A 12,918-nucleotide genomic window follows, 5' to 3' on the forward strand; every position below is an offset into this window, starting at 1 on the left:
TCCCCAAGCCAATGGGTAAGCTCTCAAGGGGTTACAATCTTTATTGACAGATCCTAGCAAAAACATACAGGAAATGCAGGGTTAGGATGGGCACAACCTAATGATAATAATGAGTTTCAGGAAGGGTAGTCTCGGCCATTCATGCAGAAGCCCTAGCTTGCCTAATGGGCAGCTATTAGATGGGCTTCCTCCAAGCAAAGGATTTTCTTGTTCTCAGGATTCTGCTATTTTAGTCAACATACTGGGTAATAATCAAGAATCGGACATTACATCTTGTGGACGATACATGATATACAGAGGGCGGTTAGTAGGTTTCAAAGTTGCGTAGTTTGGAAGGTGAGCATAGACCAAGTTCACAAAGCACACTTAGTTGCTAACGGCTGCACGACTACTCTTTCTAGCTTTGTTACTTAGTTCTTTCTTTCTCTTTTGCTGTTGTAAAAAAAATCTTACATATTTGAGGGTAGATATGCTTGAGAGCTGCAATGCAAACTACTACCTTCATTTTTTTTGGTTGACACCTTCCTTTTATCACGTTTACCAATGCAATATTTTAAAGATTTGTAAGATTGTAAAAAGTAGACATTAATAAAATATCATTGAGACAATTCAAATAAGATATCTCTTAATTATGTTTTATCGTATCTATAAATCACAAAAGTTAAATGAATGGTGTGAAAATAAAAAAACGGAGGAAATGTGTGTTCCATATTTTAAGACAAAGGAACTTTGAGATTTTTTGAGTTGAAATTGGCCTATATTCAAATTGACATAATTTTGACTTTGGCTATTTCTTCATTGAATCATAATTTTTGACCTAGACCAAACCAACATGTTAACGATCTGACAATTGAGAAGAGAGCAAATGCTTAAACATTCTTTTTATTTGACAGGCCCAATGGACCAAATCTAGTAATTGATGTAAATCAAGAAGTTCGAGTTTATAAAGGAATTCAGAAGGCTTGTGCTACTTGTGATTTTAGATTCTTTATTAAGTTAGGAGATTTAAATCCATTCAGTATTGTTTTAGAATGGGCTAATGCAGTGATACAAAATAATAAAACAACAAAGCCAAATATTTTAGATGATTAAAATAACATTTGACTTAGACCAATTGCAACTACTATCTAGTTGGTGGGCGTTACATAAAGCCATGTTATTCTTGCCTTAATTGAAAATAATATATACGATACATGTATGATACGAGTATAGGATGAGATAACATAGAAGTTGATAAGTTCAAATAAAATAAGATAAGAGCTAATTAGGTTTAGATATGGTAAGATAATATAAGTTTTTAATTAATATGATTAGAATTAGTGAAATGCAAGTGAAGAGAAAACTACTTACCTTAAAATCTTGTCTATATCATCACCTTTTGTGTAACCTATAAACGCTTTTTCTTGATCCACGTGTCCAAATTAAACCTAACGAGTATTTTGAAAAAACATAATATGTACGTTTAAGATTAATTAACACAATTTGATCTTTTACAATATTCTTCTGTTATTTTTTATATTATATTAATATATTTTTTTCTTCAGCTTCTTATAATTTTTATTAGCTTATATTTTCATATATTATTAGTAACATGAGTCAATTATTTGAAATGTAGAAAATATGAAATATTTAGGCACTATTAGTTTTATTTTATCTTGGATGATATAATTTTTTTTTGAAAGATTGGATGATATAATTTAATTGAGATAAATATTAATAATCACTTTTCAAGATTAACAACAACTAAATTTAGATTAGTTCAAATAAATAGAAACCAAGTGAATAAATAACACCCTTAATTTCAAACAACCAATGCTAAAGATAATTTGTGGTCGGACATTGACAATTCCACAAGCGGGCCTCTAATTGACTCTGCTGTAAGTGTAAGCTTGAATGATGAATATTTCAGCTGGATCCAAACAATCATGTCCATTGTCCAAATCCAAACAAATTATACTTTTTATGACCAAAATTCTTTGAAGTCTAATACTACCTCCGGTTCTTATTACTCGCAATAAAGGAATATTTTATGTCTCACAAATATTACCCCTTTGTTGCAAGCAATAAGAACCAGAGGTAGTAAAAGAAGACCAAAACATACAGTACTAGTCCATCAACTACAACAATTAAGGCCTCCACAAAAGCAAATGACGAAACCCAGTCCTTGACTGCAAATACAAATACTTTGAAGCCTGATTCTACTATAACATGACATTGCTTCATTCATCAGGATATCTTGTTTTTCAAAATTAAAATTTATTTAAATGTTTACTACAGTAAGAGTTAAAAAGACATTAAAGCTTAGACATCATCTTATACATAATCTTACTCTTAATGATGTTTGCTGATTACATTTAGAAATTCTAAAACTTAGTCTTTTTAATATAGTTATTAGGCTTATGATGTCATTAAAAAAAAGCTTGTAATATCACTATTTCATCCAAAAAAACAAAAAACTAATTGTTCTAAGGCTTGCAATACTACAGCAGCAACATCAAGTATAGCTGCAGCAGTAATGCAGTATCACAGCAGCAACAACTTTTGCTTATTAGCAGCGAGGAATTCAGCACCAGTAGCGTTGAGTAATACAGCACTGGCATCAGCGTACAGCACATTATTACAGCACCAGCAGTCCAGCAGCAATGTTGAGCATAGTAGCAGTAGCAGCAGCAGCATCGAGCACCAGCAGTTGCAACTTGCAAGAAAGCAGAAGAATACAACACAAAAAATTGATCTAATTTCGAACAAAACATGTGAATTAGGAACAAAAAAAACACAAAACCTTTTATTTCACATTTTATCAAGCACTTAGCACGCATATCTAAAGGTGGTTTGAACTTGGTAATGGATGAAAAACAGCTAGAACTACATACCTACTTAACAAACTGTAAGTAATTTGTACTTTTTTTTCTTATTTTTTTGAGACAAAGGTAATTTGTATTCGTATAAAAACAAATTGTCGCACAACAAGATGTTGTAATTGTCCAGCAAGCTGATTGGAAACGGATAAGATACAGCTTAAGACACTATAATCCAAATTTAGAAAGTATATAGTAGTAATAATAATGACTAGAAAAGCAGATGAATACAAGTATATTTTATCAACTTATCTAAGTCATTTTCTAAAGACCTCATATTAGTTTAAACTTTAAACACGTCTAACTCATTAAATATTCACTAAATTTAGAGAGAAATTGTAGGGATGGAATTACCTGTTTCTTTCCACGGAATCAGCACACCTGTCTGAAAATTCCAATTCCCTTCTGCTTACAGAGGCACCTGTGGCATAGCGTGGAAGATCACAGTCAATTCTTTTCCTATGCTATCAGCTTCTATACTTGATCTGGTCATCCATCTCCACCTTTTCAGATTTATTTGCTGCGAAACATACCTTCAGGGCTGAGTTTCTCTATGTACAAATCACTTTCATAGCGTCCACAGTGGACAAGTAACCCTGAAACCGTAGAGAGCAATGTTGTTCAACGCTATTCACATGATCTAACTGTTCATCAGCTGAGCTAAAACTACCAGATCAATAACTCTGCTTCTCAGACCCAACCAGAATTTCTCCTGACAATTGGACAAAATCACTAGAAGCTTTATAAAACAAAATCATTCCTATCATCAGAATCATAATACACATGTTCACTTTCACCTTCATTATCCTTCCAATCCCCTAACAGTCCTAGAATTTTCAGTCACAAGGCATGACCATCATCCAAAGACGACTTGTTAACAACATGGCCACTGGTAGATTTGCTGTATGGATCAACAGAAACACAAGGATCTAACATTATAGGCACAAGAGCTTCATATCCATGATTATTCAGGATGTAAGTTACACAGGCCATCAGTGACAATAGGGTTTTCTTCAATTTTTTTCGCAGACACTGCATATATGGCTTGGTCATCACCCATAGACATTGAGGTTGCAAACCTATATACGACTTTGCTTGAGCAATGAAAAACACTAGGATCTTTCGAGTTAACCATTAGATTTTTAGAGCTGGAAGGCTGAGAATCTACTGGTTATCCAATGATTCACTAGGATCTTTCGACTACACTGTTAGATCCACTTAGATGAAACCAGATGACATGTCTGAATTAAGTTCCATCCTGCTGCTTGTGGTACTAACACTAGTAGAGCCTGCATTGTCAAGCAACACCCTACTACTCCACACAGACTTCAGCTTGAAAGGTTTCTCTATCACCACCAACAGTAGTTTCCAATTTCTTTGCCTCCAAACCTCTACATATTAGCATATATGTTCTTGATCACAGATCTATCTGCCTCAGAACCTTCCATATTCTTCAAATTTTGGGAATCCATAGTATTCATCAGAGTAACTTCCACTAGATTGAGCAATAGTATCATCAAATGGATTACTCCACTCAACCATCACAGTACTAAAATCCCAATGGAATCGAAATCTCAGGTTGCACCAGAACTTTCTGATGTTCTATCAGAAACTTCAATTGGAGAGTCAGCAAATGCGTTACTTTCAGCGTCACTTCTGAATTCTGATCCACACAGTTAATCCAAGACATTCAACTCTTTCTTTCTTAAGGGATGTAGACACAATTGACTCATTTTGCTCCACTTTCTGAAACTCCTTTATTGGACTCATGCCAACATCAGCATCATTGCTCACGCTAGCAACTTGAAAACTATCAATAGGCAAAGCAACCATGCAAACTCCTCCTACATGTTTAATGTCCGATCCAAGCAAGTCGGGTGATTGAATGCTTGTAATGCTTTCTTTCAAGTCGGATGCAGAAAAAAATGATTCATTATGCTCCTTATTTGAGGGACCACCCATCTGACAGACGCTTCCCAGCATCATTGGTGGAATAATCTAATCGATCACTCTAAGCTGCAGCAGCAAGTATGGAAATACCTGAGAAATTCTGCCCCAAACCAATTGAGTCATCACTTAATGATTTCACACCTTTCTCGTCAATGTTACCATCACAATCAAATTTTTTGGATTTTGATCCTTCAGAAATAATAACTTCCATAACTGGACTCTGATAACATCTGAGCAGCTTAGCTGATCTGCAGTGCTATGGTCATCAACAAGGTCCTGAGACTATTCCAAGTCAAACTGGGATCAATAAAACTTGCAAATTCTGGGCCAACTGCGGTCATGCTTTCACGACAGAAATATATCCCATCAACAAACGATCTATAGACAGAGCGCTTTCCAAACACCATGCCTAAATGTTTTAACTATGCACAGGGAAGAATGCGAACCTAATCTGCCGGGAAAGGGAAGAGACAACTTGTTAAAGAAAAAACCTTCACAAGCCAATGATCAAAGTCGCAAAACAGTCACACTCCCCCTTCCCACCTCAACTAACGTCCCAATCCAGCAATCCCAAGTGCATAGAAGTTAGTCGTCTACTACAGTAAGGTGTCTACCTTGGGCATCCAGGCAGTCATCGCCTCAAATAATCATATATAGGCAAAAGAAGTAAATAGACTTTAATTTGGACATTCCAGAATAGCAAATTAGTGTGAAAGTGATCATTAACCACAGAACTGCCAATGCAAATTAATCCATGCATCAACAGTCAAGATGGACAATCACACAATGAACCTAATAAAAGGCAGAAATTATAGGAACAAAAACTCACAATGAACAGGATGAAGTAAGAGAACATTGACATTATCTATTTTGTTGAAGGACCACTCAAACGTGCACCCACATCCTTGGAAGGATATTGGATGTCACAAAACAATAATAACATCCTGGAAAAGTTCTACTCACTTTCAGAAAAGAAAAATAAAGCATTTCAGACAAATGTTTACCAGGAAAATTTCATCAAACATCTGGCGTTTATATCATCAACCAAGTATGATCCCTAGCAATAACTAAGCATTTCGTACATTCATTCCAAGCTGAGCAATGATAACAACGAAACCAACAGAAAGAACTTAAATTGTAGCAAACTACAACTCTATTTTTTTTTTCTTTTTTTTTTTTTTTATCATCTATTTATAAGCAAAATTAAAGGTCAAGTACTCAAGTCAATATCAAACAAGAATGCAAGCATACATGTTTTGAGCTAGATAGTGCAATCAATAATATACCAAACCCAACTCTTCAATTTAATCTAAGATTAAGCTTTAAAAGAACTTACAATTTCAGAATAAAGGTAAAAAATTATGCACTAAAAACATCTCATAAGGTAAAATTATCCAACCCAAAATCTGAAAAACCAACATAACAATAACAATAGAGATGCAGAGATTTCTATACAGAATAACTAGAGCAGGATCAGCATCATCAAACCTACTTCCCAGCAAAGTATAGCAGCTACAACTGCACAAGTCACATCTTTTTCTCTAGTCACCACCACTCCACCAGCATAAGTTATTAAATAATAAAGGACTTAAGGAGATCTTTTAAGCAAGTTTTATGAGAGAAAATTGAAAAAGCTCATACCCAAATAAGCAGAAATCAAAACCGTACAAATGAAAGGGCTACAAGCACAACTGCACAAGCACTGAAATAAATAAAGACATCATATAAACAGACTATACTGCCTTGGGAACCTGAGTTTTTCTAGAAACTCAGAATGAGTTTATTGCTAAGTAATAACAATGTCTCTAGACCCAATTTGAGATATCACCCAACATGACTAGTGTTCCATCAATTAAAGTTAATATTCACTTCAAAGTACTAACAAAAACAAGAGGGCAGAAGTATAGAATTCATAAGCTCTAGAATTTAAAGACAGGTACTGGCACAAGCTAATTTCGGTTTTACGAAAAATGGTGAAAGATAGTATGTTTTCTAAGACAGAATAAGATTCCATGTTTGTTACATCAGTATGATATTTAGCAGCCATAGTGGGATCATTGATAGTTTGAAGTTTTTGTACGCTTGCTATTGTTTCACTTGCATAGATATTTAGCTCCCATTATTTTGTAACGTCAACCTGTTATTACAATTTATTTAAAAAAAAAAACACATTAATAACCAGCAGTATAATAATCATCTTAAAAATTGATACAATAGAGGCAAAATTACACCCATTGACGTGAATTATAGTTTAACTATAACCAGTGACATAACTTGTCATTAGAAACATTTAATGCACAAATAGCTAAATAAATAATTCCCAACAGACATAATTAGATACCCAAAATTCCATAAATAATTAAAAATAACACAAGGAACCTATCTCAACCCCAGCAGTTTTCTTCCTAGAGCTTGAGTGATTAATTCCACATAGTTGTAACACCATTAGGCAAAAATAGATGATTTGAAAGATAAATTACCTCGCTTTTGTTGAGTAAAACCACATTCTCATGGCGTTCTGTCTGGCTTCCACAAAATTCTTTCTCCAGTTCATTTATATCATCATCGCTCTGAAGAATAAAAAATAAATGAAGTGAGAAAGTCTAATGGAAGTTCAGATTGTCTAAATAGAGAAGGAGCTAGCAAGGGTAATCGCATCATACCAATTTCCTGAATAAAGGACATGGCTTCCCTATTCTATGGCCAGCAGGAACAATTTCCCAAGGCTTTTGAGCCCTTTCTATATCTTCATCATGAAGGGTAAACACACTAGCTTCCAGCTTAAGCTGCTTCAATACCTAAATTGCCAAGCACAAGTTCAAATTACAGCAGAAAATCAATCAGTGGAAAAGGAAAGACAAAAAAAAATTCAAGAGCCAAAGCCACAACAAACACATACCTTTGTGGTGAATGATGGCATATATGGCTGAAGCAGGCATGCAAGAATGGAAACAACTCCAACTAAAGTCTTGACAACAACAGAACACCTTGATCTGTCATCAATGTAAAGTTTCCAAACTTCTGTACTCTGTAACGAAATTATGAAAGCAAAATGTCAGTGGCATACATAAACAGAAAGGGAAATGATTAATGAAAATGCATGGGTGATCATGCCAAAAATCATCATTACCTGGAAGTATCAATTTCCCTCGTTAGCAATAGCCATTGCAGCCCTTAGACCATCTTTCAACTTACCCTGCAATTAAGACACAAAATATTGAAAAGAGTATATTAGGTGACAAGCTAGATGCACTCATGCAGTGACAGCAACTTCAGGATATGGGAGGACAAAGTTTACCTTCTCTAAACACTTGACATATTCTTGCACATAACCTTTAAGGGAATCACCAAACTTGTTGTCTATCTCATTGAGCACAGCATCAGGTACATCAGGGACAATAGAGTTATATCCTTTGCCTGTGGAGAAATTTAACAATAAGAAATAAAACGAAGTGGAAAGTCACTTTTATTACAAGAGAACATCACAATTTTTATATTACAAGGGAACATTGCAACCTATGCTCCTTTTTCATCATCTTTACTTGAATGGTGCTAGATTGAGAAGCCACCTATATATATATATATATATATATATATATATATATATAGACTATGGGAACCAACAATTTATATAGTTTAAATGAGACAATAGTCACATTCATAGTTATTTTCATCCCCCTAAATAAACATAAAATCCCGTCATTTACATAACAAGGTGAGATGCATATGATGTGTACAAAATAAGTAGAAAGTAACATCATGATTTCTCAATGGACATTTTAGTCAGTGCACTAGCATGTTCATGTTTAGGGAGAGAAAAACTAAAGATATCATCATTGGTTAGTGAAACACAGGCATAAACTAAAGATATCAATACCGAGGGGCTTAGCGACAAAGGTGAGCACACGATTCATGAAATTGCCCAAATTATCAGTAAGCTCGCTATTGAGTTTTGCTTGCAAGTCCTCCCAAGAGAATCTTGAGTCTGATGTCTACAAAATGTAAACACATAGTCTCAGAAGAGGGGGAATAAATAAGGTTAAAAAAAAGAGATAGTGACTTCAACTGCTTACCTCTGGCCTAACACTAACTAGGTAATATCTCCATACTTCTACAGGTATATTTGTGTCTTTCACTTCATCACCAAAAATTCCTATACCCCTGCTCTTTGAAAATTTCCCTAAAAAGGCATAAAAACTGATAATTAGTTTGAAATCATCTTAAGATATAGAAAGCAAACGATGCAAGAAAAAATGCAAGAGCTGGGAAGGACCTGCTCCAAATAGAAGAAAGTGTGTAGCATGTATCGAATGAGGCAGGGTCCAGTTTTCCCCAGTGCCTATCAGATAAGAAGGGAAATGAGCCTGAAGCAAGGGTGACACTCAGGCAATTAGCTCTAATAAATAAAAGGGGAAGCATGAAAATAAAAGTAAAAAAGGTTTCAAAATAAAAAAGTTTACCGAATGAAATGAAACATTGTCTTTTCCCATGAATTGGTGTAGCTCGACATTCTGTGGATTTTTCCACCACAGCTCCCACTCGGATGTGTGACACTTTGTGATAGATATATAACCAAGGGGAGCATCAAACCAAACATACATCACCTGGTACCAAGAAACAAGGAACAATTAGAAACCATGCCTAGTATATTCAACACAAAAGGAATTGAAGCCAAACAAATTTGAAGATTTGAATTTCCTATATTTTACCTTGTCTTTGAATTTTTCAACAGGAACAGGAACCCCCCATTTAAGATCACGAGTTATGCACTTTGGCGGGAGTTTATTATCCAAACAAACAAGATTCTGAGTATCAGTCAATGCTTGATCATTCGAAAAATAAATTCTTTCAGAGAGGGCATGCACATCCTGCTGCACAGTTGCTAGTTGTAGAAATAGATGTTCTGTGGAGCGGAGTGTTGGGGTTGAACTCTGACAAATCTTGCAGATAGGGTCTAATAAATCTCGAGCATTTAAATGTGCACTGCAATCCTCACATTGATCGCCTTTACAAGATCCACGGCAGTGAGGGCAGTGACCTTCAACAAAACTGTCCGCCAAAAACTTCAAACAATTTTGACAATACAACTGGAAAAGAAAAGAAATCACAAAACTAATGAGTCATCTAGGCTGTAAAACATGATGCATAAAACTAACAACAAGCTATATGACCAACATTTTGTTTTCTTGGGTAGAATAAGTGATCTACATTACTCGGAATACTCGATCAATATACTATATCGGAATACTCGATCAATATACTATATCAAGCAGGTGCACTCTAAGCTTATTGAATTAGCAATTAAAAGAAACACTACTTGCTTCCTCCAAATTCATAACACCGCATGATGAACAAGGAAAATACAAAAATGCACAACTTATTATAATGTCTTAAAATCTAATTAAACCTCTGAATAGATTCCTATGACAATCATGAATTAACTAAATCGACAAACTCAAAAACAAGCAAAACACACCAAAATTACATAAAACCCTAAGTACTTAATTAATTAAATTAGCTTAATTATAATATAATCAATTATAAAAAAAACACATGAAACCCTAGAAGCTACTACTCCGTACATATAGACATATAGTTAAATCGATAAACGCATAGAAATTAAGCCAAATTATGATTTCCTCACCAAAAAAAAAATATATATTGATTAAAGTATCTACCAATTATAATTTACGAAAAATAACTCAAAAATGAAGCAAATTACTAACAGAAAAAAAAAAAAAAAAAGTTATCGATTAAAGTAACTATAAATTACGAAGCACAACACAATTATTACTCACTCACAAAAAAATACGAAGTAATCATAGACTAAACGAAGTAATCATAGACTAAAGCAACTATCAATTACAAACAACAACACAAAAATTAAGCAAAATTCAACACAACTAAACCCTAAATAAAAATAATTTAGTAAGAAGAAATAATTAAACCTGTTCAATTGTATCTTCCGCCAAAAGATTATTCTGAAACAGTGAATTGAACACTTGATGACAAACAACAGTGTGTTGATCAGTAGAAGTACGACCAAATTGATCAAAACTTATATCAAACCATTGATAAACCTCCTTATGCAAAGGATGGTACTTATCGCAAATCTCTCGAGGCAAAACATTCTCCTTAGCAGCCCTAACCTCGGTACTGGTACCGTATTCATCGGTACCGCAAACGAACAATACATTATACCCCCTTAACCGGCAGAACCTAGCGAACACATCGGCGCTTAGCACTGATCCGATTATGTTTCCTAGATGAGGCAGGTTGTTGACATATGGAAGCGCGCTCGTCACGAGTATGTTTCGCTCCCCGGCTTTCGGGAGCTTAACTGATGATCCCTCCATAACAAAATTGCAGAGGAATTTATTTTTTTGAGGGAACTTGCTTTTATAACGGCTGAAAAAAAAAAGGTCACTAATTTTTTGTTTTAATATATTATTTTTTATTTCTTCGATATTGCTAATGCTAAGAGGCGCCAGCAATAACAATAGTAGAATTTAGGGCTTGTTTGACATCATTTTTTGTTTTGAGTTTTCTAATTTTTTTTAAGAAAACTAAGAACCAAAAACAAAAAACAAGAAACAATTAAAAAGGTGTTTTCCACTTTTTTTTTTTTTTTTTTTTTTTTTTTTGTTAGTTTTCAAATTCATTATGATTTTTATAGGTTTAAATAATTTTTTATTCATTATGTGACATATATCATATACTTTTATACAACAAAAAATCAAAAAACAGAAAGCCACAGTAATGTCAAACGAATCCTTAGTAATTTATCTTTTATTTTTATTTAATTTTTGACAGGAATTAATTTTGGTTATATTTAGATTTGTTTTTAATTAACAAATTTAAACCCAAATCTATACATTTACTCTTATTAGGCGCCAATAATTATAACCTAAAGAAAAGAGAAGAAGAGTTAACCTCGTCGGGAAAGCGATGTTGTTGACACTAATAACTAGCAATGGCTCGTTAAGGTGTTGATGTATGATTTATGAAGAAGCAGAACTGTGATGTAAGAATTAACATTGGAGACGATTAATAGAGTTATTATCATTGGTTAGAAATGGACTTCTTTTTTTCGTTGATCAAACAATACAGAGATGAGAATTTTTTTATTTTTTTTTAATAAACTCTAGAAAACAGAAACTGATGTATGATAGGAAGTTTTTTTTATAAGCCCATACATCAACCTAATTTCAAATTCATTTAGGATACAAAACACAATATACATGATGAATATTAAAATCATTAATGGGATAATTAGGGCTTACCTCACAATTGAAGGTAGGAAAAAACGATGGGGAAGAATTTCAGGTCGTCGTGAAAACTTGTGAAATGGTGGTTGTCGTTTTTTTTAAGGAAAAAATGGTGGTTGTCGTTGGTGGATTGCTATGATCAATTGATCACTCTTTTTTTTGTTTTTTTTTTTTTTTTTTTTTTGTTTTTTTTTTTTTTGTTTTTTTTTTTCCAACTTTTGTTGACAGAAAGAACGAAGTGGAAAAAGAAGAGTAGCTTAAAACGCAAACTAGTTAATGACTTTTAACAGATTGAGGGATAACCCCGGTGAATAGGTTAAATTAGTATCCTATCTTACTTAGATAATATTTTCAGAATTATTTTAGGTGCCTTTATTGCCAAGGCAAAATAGGTAAAGAGTGATTTACTCAAAAAAAAAAAAAAAAAAAAAAAAAAAAAAAAAAAGTAAGAGTGGCTTCCAAGGCAAATTATACTCCATAATCTTTGAAAATTTAAATACATCAAACTCATTTTTTTTTTTTGGCAAAACACGTCAAAACTCATTAATTCGATCAATAAAATTTGGCAAAATTTAATGAGTGCCTTGAAGATAATTAAATAATAAGAGAAATAAAAGTAAAAATATTAATTATTAATATTACGAGTAATATTTTAGGAATTTACATACAAAGTATTAATTATACTCCGTACCATTTTCCTGTTTGGCACAAAATGATTTTATTTTTATATCCATCTCCACCTTGTTCACGTGTTAACCGGTTTAAAATTTAGGGCCTAAAAAACAAGGTCACTAAAATTAGACCACCACGGACCACAGTGCATGCGATGAGATGTGACTAAT

General features: G+C 33.6%; 1 pseudogene; it reads right to left on the reverse strand.

The window, feature by feature from the left end:
• Positions 1-2,234: 2,234 nt before the first annotated feature.
• Positions 2,235-11,371, reverse strand: LOC110730898 (annotated as a pseudogene).
• Between the last annotated feature and the right edge of the window lie 1,547 nt (positions 11,372-12,918).

Source organism: Chenopodium quinoa, unplaced genomic scaffold, assembly GCF_001683475.1.
Source record: "Chenopodium quinoa cultivar QQ74 unplaced genomic scaffold, ASM168347v1, whole genome shotgun sequence".
Lineage (NCBI taxonomy): Eukaryota > Viridiplantae > Streptophyta > Magnoliopsida > Caryophyllales > Amaranthaceae > Chenopodium > Chenopodium quinoa.